Here is a 5,000-nt window from a genome sequence, read left to right on the forward strand (position 1 = left end):
GGTAGAGCGCATGCTTTGCATGTATGAGGTCCTGGGTTCAATACCCAGCATCTCCAAGCACTGTTTGCTGAGTTTAAGCAAAATAGTTTAGCTTCTTTGCTCTAGTGTTACACTACTGGATTGTTAGTGTTTGTTGAACAAAGAAGCAGCAATGCTGCTCATAACATGGGGATGTAGCTCAGTGGTAGAGCGCATGCTTAGCATGTATGAGGTCCTGGGTCCACTCCCCATTATCTCCAAGCAATGTTTAATAACTTTCATGTGAGATTAAGAAAAAATATGTTGCTTCTTTCCCCTAAATCCTTACATGACTAGATTGAAAGTGTTTGTAAAAGAAAGAAGCAGCAAAGTTCTATGTTAAATGGGGATGTAGCTCAGAGTTAGATTGCCTCTTTTGCATGTATTTGCCCAGAATCCCCAAGCACTGTTTGCTGAGTTTAAGCAAAATAATTTTGCTTCTTTGCTCTAGTGTTACACTACTGGATTGTTAGTGTTTGTTGAACAAAGAAACAACAATGCTGGTCAAACTATGGGGATGTAGCTCAGTGTTAGAGCACATGCTTTTCATGTGTGAGGTCCTGGGTTCAATCCCTAGCATCTCCAAGCACTGTTTGCTGAGTTTAAGCAAGATAATTTTGCTTCTTTGCTCTAGTGTTACACTACTGGATTGTTAGTGTTTGTTGAACAAAGAAGCAACAATGCTGCTCAAAATATGGGGATGTAGCTCAGTGTTAGAGCACATGCTTTTCATGTGTGAGATCCTGGGTTCAATCCCTAGCATCTCCAAGTTGAGTTTAAGCAAAATAATTTTGCTTCTTTGCTCTAGTGTTTCAATACTGGATTGTTAGTGTTTGTTGAACAAAGAAGCAGCAATGCTGCTCAAAAAGTGGGGATGTAGCTCAGTGGTAGAGCGCATTCTTCGCATGTATGAGGTCCTGGGTTCAATTCCCAGCATCTCCAAACACTGCATGCTGAGTTTAAGCAAAATAATTTTGTTTCTTTGCTCTAGTGTTTCACTAATGGATTGTTAGTGTTTGTTGAACAAAGAAGCAGCAAAGCTGCTCAAAACGTGGGGATGTAGCTCAGTGGTAGAGCGCATGCTTTGCATGTATGAGGTCCTGGGTTCAATCCCCAGCATCTCCAAGCACTGTTTAATGACTTTCATGTGAGATTAAGAAAGAGAAAAGTGGCTTCTTTTCTCTGAAGTGTTACACGACTCGATTGTTACTGTTTGTTACACAAAGAAGCAGCAGGGCTGATTGAAATGTGGAGATGTAGCTCAGTGGTAGAGCGCATGCTTTGCATGTATGAGGTCCTGGGTTCAATACCCAGCATCTCCAAGCACTGTTTGCTGTGTTTAAGCAAAATAGTTTAGCTTCTTTGCTCTAGTGTTACACTACTGGATTGTTAGTGTTTGTTGAAGAAAGAAGCAGCAATGCTGCTCATAACCTGGGGATGTAGCTCAGTGGTAGAGCGCATGCTTAGCATGTATGAGGTCCTGGGTCCAATCCCCAGCATCTCCAAGCAATGTTTAATGACTTTCATGTGAGATTAAGAAAAAAATATGTTGCTTCTTTCCCCTAAATTCTTACATGACTAGATTGATAGTGTTTGTAAAAGAAAGAAGCAGCAAAGTTCTATGTTAAATGGGGATGTAGCTCAGAGGTAGATTGCCTCTTTTGCATGTATTTGCCCAGCATCCCCAAGCACTGTTTGCTGAGTTTAAGCAAAATAATTTTGCTTCTTTGCTCTAGCGTTTCACTACTGGATTGTTAGTGTTTGTTGAACAAAGAAGCAGCAATGCTGCTCAAAAAGTGGGGATCTAGCTCAGTGGTAGAGAGCATGCTTCGCATGTATGAGGTCCTGGGTTCAATCCCCAGCATCTCCAAGCACAGTTTAATGACTTTCATGTGAGATTAAGAAAGAGAAAAGTGGCTTCTTTTCTCTGAATTGTTACACTACTGGATTGTTAGTGTTTGTTGAACAAAGAAGCAGCAAAGCTGCTCAAAAAGTGGGTATGTAGCTCAGTGGTAGAGCGCATGCTTCGCATGTATGAGGTCCTGGGTCCAATCCCCATTATCTCCAAGCAATGTTTAATGACTTTCATGTGAGATTAAGAAAGAGAAAAGTGGCTTCTTTTCTCTGAAGTGTTACGCGACTCGATTTTTACTGTTTGTTACACAAAGAAGCAGCAGGGATGATTGAAATGTGGGCATGTAGCTCAGTGGTAGAGTGCATGCTTTGCATGTATGAGGTCCTGGGTTCAATCCCCAGCATCTCCAAACACTGTTTGCTGAGTAAAAAGCAAATTTTAATTTGCTTCTTTGCTCTAGTGTCACACTACTGGATTGTTAGTGTTTCTTGAACAAAGAAGCAGCACTGCTGCTCAAAAAGTGGGCATGTAGCTCAGTGGTAGAGCGCATGCGTCGCATGTATGAGGTCCTGGGTTCAATCCCCAGCATCTCCAAGCACAGTTTAATGACTTTCATGTGAGATTAAGAAAGAGAAAAGTGGCTTCTTTTCTCTGAATTGTTAAACGACTGGATTGTTACTGTTTGTTACACAAAGAAGCAGCAGGGCTGATTGAAATTTGGGGATGTAGCTCAGTGGTAGAGCGCATGCTTTGCATGTATGAGGTCCTGGGTTCAATCCCCAGCATCTCCAAACACTGTTTGCTGAGTAAAAAGCAAATTTAAATTTGCTTCTTTGCTCTAGTGTTACACTACTGGATTGTTAGTGTTTGTTGAACAAAGAAGCAGCAAAGCTGCTCAAAGCGAGGGGATCTAGCTCAGTGGTAGAGCGCATGCTTTGCATTTATGAGGACCTGGGTTCAATCCTCAGCATCTCCAAGCACTGTTTAATGACTTTCATGTGAGATTAAGAAAGAGAAAAGTGGCTTCTTTTCTCTGAAGTGTTACACGACTCGATTGTTACTGTTTGTTACACAAAGAAGCAGCAGGGCTGATTGAAATGTGGGGATGTAGCTCAGTGGTAGAGCGCATGCTTCGCATGTATGAGGTCCTGGGTTCAATCCCCAGCATCTCCAAGCACTGTTTAATGACTTTCATGTGAGATTAAGAAAGAGAAAAGTGGCTTCTTTTCTCTGAAGTGTTACACGACTCGACACGACTTTGTTACACAAAGAAGCAGCAGGGCTGATCGAAACGTGGGGATGTAGCTCAGTGGTAGAGCGCATGCTTTGCATGTATGAGGTCCTGGGTTCAATACCCAGCATCTCCAAGCACTGTTTGCTGAGTTTAAGCAAAATAGTTTAGCTTTTTTGCTCTAGTGTTACACTACTGGATTGTTAGTGTTTGTTGAACAAAGAAGCAGCAATGCTGCTCAAAATATGGGGATGTAGCTCAGTGGTAGAGCGCATGCTTTGCATGTATGAGGTCCTGGGTTCAATCCCCAGCATCTCCAAGCACTGTTTAATGACTTTCATGTGAGATTAAGAAAGAGAAAAGTGGCTTCTTTTCTCTGAAGTGTTACATGACTCGATTGTTACTGTTTGTTACACAAAGAAGCAGCAGGGCTGATTGAAATGTGGGGATGTAGCTCTGTGGTAGAGCGCATGCTTTGCATGTATGAGGTCCTGGGTTCAATACCCAGCATCTCCAAGCACTGTTTGCTGAGTTTAAGCAAAATAGTTTAGCTTCTTTGCTCTAGTGTTACACTACTGGATTGTTAGTGTTTTTTGAACAAAGAAGCAGCAATGCTGCTCATAACATGCGGATGTAGCTCAGTGGTAGAGCACATGCTTAGCATGTATGAGGTCCTGGGTCCTATCTTCAAGCAATGTTTAATAACTTTCATGTGAGATTAAGAAAAAATATGTTGCTTCTTTCCCCTAAATTCTTACGTGACTAGATTGATAGTGTTTGTAAAAGAAAAAAGCAGCAAAGTTTTATGTTAAATGGGGATGTAGCTCAGAGGTAGATTGCCTCTTTTGCATGTATTTGCCCAGCATCCCCAAGCACTGTTTGCTGAGTTTAAGCAAAATAATTTTGCTTCTTTGCTCTAGTGTTACACTACTGGATTGTTAGTGTTTGTTGAACAAAGAAGCAACAATGCTGCTCAAAATATGGGGATGTAGCTCAGTGTTAGAGCACATGCTTTGCATGTGTGAGGTCCTGGGTTCAATCCCTAGCATCTCCAAGAACTGTTTGCTGAGTTTAAGCAAAATAATTTTGCTTCTTTGCTCTAGTGTTTCACTACTGGATTGTTAGTGTTTGTTGAACAAAGAAGCAGCAAAGCTGGTCAAAACGTGGGGATATAGCTCAGTGGTAGAGCGCATGCTTTGCATGTATGAGGTCCTGGGTACAATCCACAGCATCTCCAAACACTGTTTGCTGAGTAAAAAGCAAATTTTAATTTGCTTCTTTGCTCTAGTGTTACACTACTGGATTGTTAGTGTTTGTTGAACAAAGATGAAGCAATGCTGCTCAAAAAGTGGGGATGTAGCTCAGTGGTAGAGCGTATGCTTCGCATGTATGAGGTCCTGTGTTCAATCCCCAGCATCTCCAAGCACTGTTTATTGACTTTCATGTGAGATTAAGAAAGATAAAAGTGGCGTCTTTTCTCTGAATTGTTACACGACTCGATTGTTACTGTTTGTTACACAAAGAAGCAGCAGGGATGATTGAAATGTGGGGATGTAGCTCAGTGGTAGAGCGCATGCTTTGCATGTATGAGGTCCTGGGTTCAATCCCCAGCATCTCCAAACACTGTTTGCTGAGTAAAAAGCAAATTTTAATTTGCTTCTTTGCTCTAGTGTTACACTACTGGATTGTTAGTGTTTGTTGAACAAAGAAGCAGCAAAGCTGCTCAAAACGTGGGGATATAGCTCAGTGGTAGAGCGCATGCTTTGCATGTATGAGGTCCTGGGTACAATCCCCAGCATCTCCAAGCACTGTTTAATGACTTTCATGTGAGATTAAGAAAGTGAAAAGTGGCTTCTTTTCTCTGAAGTGTTACACGACTCGATTGTTACTGTTTGT

The 5,000-nt window shown here is 41.7% G+C and overlaps 16 non-coding genes across 16 annotated transcripts in view; all 16 read left to right on the forward strand.

The window, feature by feature from the left end:
• The window catches only part of trnaa-ugc (transfer RNA alanine (anticodon UGC)), a 72-nt gene extending 16 nt beyond the window's left edge, over positions 1 to 56 (forward strand). The window contains exon 1 of the tRNA in view: positions 1 to 56. This exon is cut by the window's left edge and continues 16 nt beyond it. This is a non-coding gene — a tRNA (tRNA-Ala).
• Positions 57 to 888: 832 nt separating this feature from the next.
• On the forward strand, positions 889 to 960 carry trnaa-cgc (transfer RNA alanine (anticodon CGC)). Its single transcript has one exon. It is a non-coding gene; the product is annotated as a tRNA-Ala (tRNA).
• Positions 961 to 1,071: 111 nt separating this feature from the next.
• On the forward strand, positions 1,072 to 1,143 carry trnaa-ugc (transfer RNA alanine (anticodon UGC)). Its single transcript has one exon. It is a non-coding gene; the product is annotated as a tRNA-Ala (tRNA).
• Positions 1,144 to 1,268: 125 nt separating this feature from the next.
• trnaa-ugc (transfer RNA alanine (anticodon UGC)) lies at positions 1,269 to 1,340 on the forward strand. Its single transcript has one exon. It is a non-coding gene; the product is annotated as a tRNA-Ala (tRNA).
• Positions 1,341 to 1,451: 111 nt separating this feature from the next.
• trnaa-agc (transfer RNA alanine (anticodon AGC)) lies at positions 1,452 to 1,523 on the forward strand. Its single transcript has one exon. It is a non-coding gene; the product is annotated as a tRNA-Ala (tRNA).
• A 293-nt stretch (positions 1,524 to 1,816) lies between these two features.
• On the forward strand, positions 1,817 to 1,888 carry trnaa-cgc (transfer RNA alanine (anticodon CGC)). The gene has a single exon. It is a non-coding gene; the product is annotated as a tRNA-Ala (tRNA).
• A 322-nt stretch (positions 1,889 to 2,210) lies between these two features.
• trnaa-ugc (transfer RNA alanine (anticodon UGC)) lies at positions 2,211 to 2,282 on the forward strand. The gene has a single exon. It is a non-coding gene; the product is annotated as a tRNA-Ala (tRNA).
• Positions 2,283 to 2,395: 113 nt separating this feature from the next.
• trnaa-cgc (transfer RNA alanine (anticodon CGC)) lies at positions 2,396 to 2,467 on the forward strand. The gene has a single exon. It is a non-coding gene; the product is annotated as a tRNA-Ala (tRNA).
• Positions 2,468 to 2,592: 125 nt separating this feature from the next.
• Positions 2,593 to 2,664, forward strand: trnaa-ugc (transfer RNA alanine (anticodon UGC)). The gene has a single exon. It is a non-coding gene; the product is annotated as a tRNA-Ala (tRNA).
• A 310-nt stretch (positions 2,665 to 2,974) lies between these two features.
• On the forward strand, positions 2,975 to 3,046 carry trnaa-cgc (transfer RNA alanine (anticodon CGC)). The gene has a single exon. It is a non-coding gene; the product is annotated as a tRNA-Ala (tRNA).
• Positions 3,047 to 3,168: 122 nt separating this feature from the next.
• On the forward strand, positions 3,169 to 3,240 carry trnaa-ugc (transfer RNA alanine (anticodon UGC)). Its single transcript has one exon. It is a non-coding gene; the product is annotated as a tRNA-Ala (tRNA).
• Positions 3,241 to 3,351: 111 nt separating this feature from the next.
• Positions 3,352 to 3,423, forward strand: trnaa-ugc (transfer RNA alanine (anticodon UGC)). The gene has a single exon. It is a non-coding gene; the product is annotated as a tRNA-Ala (tRNA).
• A 125-nt stretch (positions 3,424 to 3,548) lies between these two features.
• On the forward strand, positions 3,549 to 3,620 carry trnaa-ugc (transfer RNA alanine (anticodon UGC)). The gene has a single exon. It is a non-coding gene; the product is annotated as a tRNA-Ala (tRNA).
• An 834-nt stretch (positions 3,621 to 4,454) lies between these two features.
• Positions 4,455 to 4,526, forward strand: trnaa-cgc (transfer RNA alanine (anticodon CGC)). Its single transcript has one exon. It is a non-coding gene; the product is annotated as a tRNA-Ala (tRNA).
• Positions 4,527 to 4,651: 125 nt separating this feature from the next.
• trnaa-ugc (transfer RNA alanine (anticodon UGC)) lies at positions 4,652 to 4,723 on the forward strand. Its single transcript has one exon. It is a non-coding gene; the product is annotated as a tRNA-Ala (tRNA).
• Positions 4,724 to 4,836: 113 nt separating this feature from the next.
• trnaa-ugc (transfer RNA alanine (anticodon UGC)) lies at positions 4,837 to 4,908 on the forward strand. Its single transcript has one exon. It is a non-coding gene; the product is annotated as a tRNA-Ala (tRNA).
• The last annotated feature ends 92 nt before the right edge of the window (positions 4,909 to 5,000 follow it).

The sequence above is a fragment of the Carassius gibelio genome, chromosome B6 (assembly GCF_023724105.1).
Source record: "Carassius gibelio isolate Cgi1373 ecotype wild population from Czech Republic chromosome B6, carGib1.2-hapl.c, whole genome shotgun sequence".
Lineage (NCBI taxonomy): Eukaryota > Metazoa > Chordata > Actinopteri > Cypriniformes > Cyprinidae > Carassius > Carassius gibelio.